A 945-nucleotide genomic window follows, 5' to 3' on the forward strand; every position below is an offset into this window, starting at 1 on the left:
TATTGTCACTACCTCCTCATGTCAGGACTGGGTAATTTATGTGCTTGTTGCCTTCCTTGGATGTGGTAGCCGTTTCTTAGGCTCCCTCTTCAGAATCAAACCCTAATTCTCTGTCACCCATCACAACCATATTAGGTCACTATCCTTCCATCGAAGTTGATAGGGCATAAATTTGAATGATGCATAGCTGGCACTAAATCCATGCGATCCTTCGAGTTATCATGAATCATCAGAGCAACGGGTAAAGCCCGCATCGACCTTTTATCTAATAAATGCATCCCTTCCAGAAGTCCGGGTTTGTTGTAGGTATTAGCTCTAGAATTACTATGGTTATTTGAGTAGCAGGTACCATCAAACAAACTATAACTGATTTAATGAGCCATTCGCAGTTTCACAGTCTGAATCAGTTCATACTTACACATGCATGGCTTAATCTTTAAGACAAGCATATAACTACTAATAGGATCAACCACGTAGCATTCATAAGCGACGTCGATACCGAGTTCACTCAGAAGGCTACCACAGAATTAACGATCGTACGAATAAGATTTGGATAGGACATTCAATATTCTGCATCCGAGGGACCCGATGGGGGCTCATGCACCTTGGCAGCAACACAACCAGGTGAGGCTTGCTAGGGGCACGAGGCCACTGTCATGTCCTCATAGAGCCCATTGGGGGGCACATGAAGGAAAGAGACATCTAGGGATGACCAGTTCCATTTCGCTAGGTAGGCGACACAAGAACTGAGTAGCCAAGGAGCACAACACCCTTGTAGCAAACTTTGACAGAGCTACGAGTCAGCAGCTCGATGCCCAAGCACGGAGCCTGCCAACGCACGCAGTCCTACCACCACTTAGACGCATCGCATACAGCATGACCCATCCTAAACTGATTGCACACAACCCAATCTGCCAAAGGCCAACCAAGTATCCTTGCCCTCGA

This window comes from Ziziphus jujuba, chromosome 1 (genome assembly GCF_031755915.1).
Source record: "Ziziphus jujuba cultivar Dongzao chromosome 1, ASM3175591v1".
NCBI classification, from domain to species: domain Eukaryota; kingdom Viridiplantae; phylum Streptophyta; class Magnoliopsida; order Rosales; family Rhamnaceae; genus Ziziphus; species Ziziphus jujuba.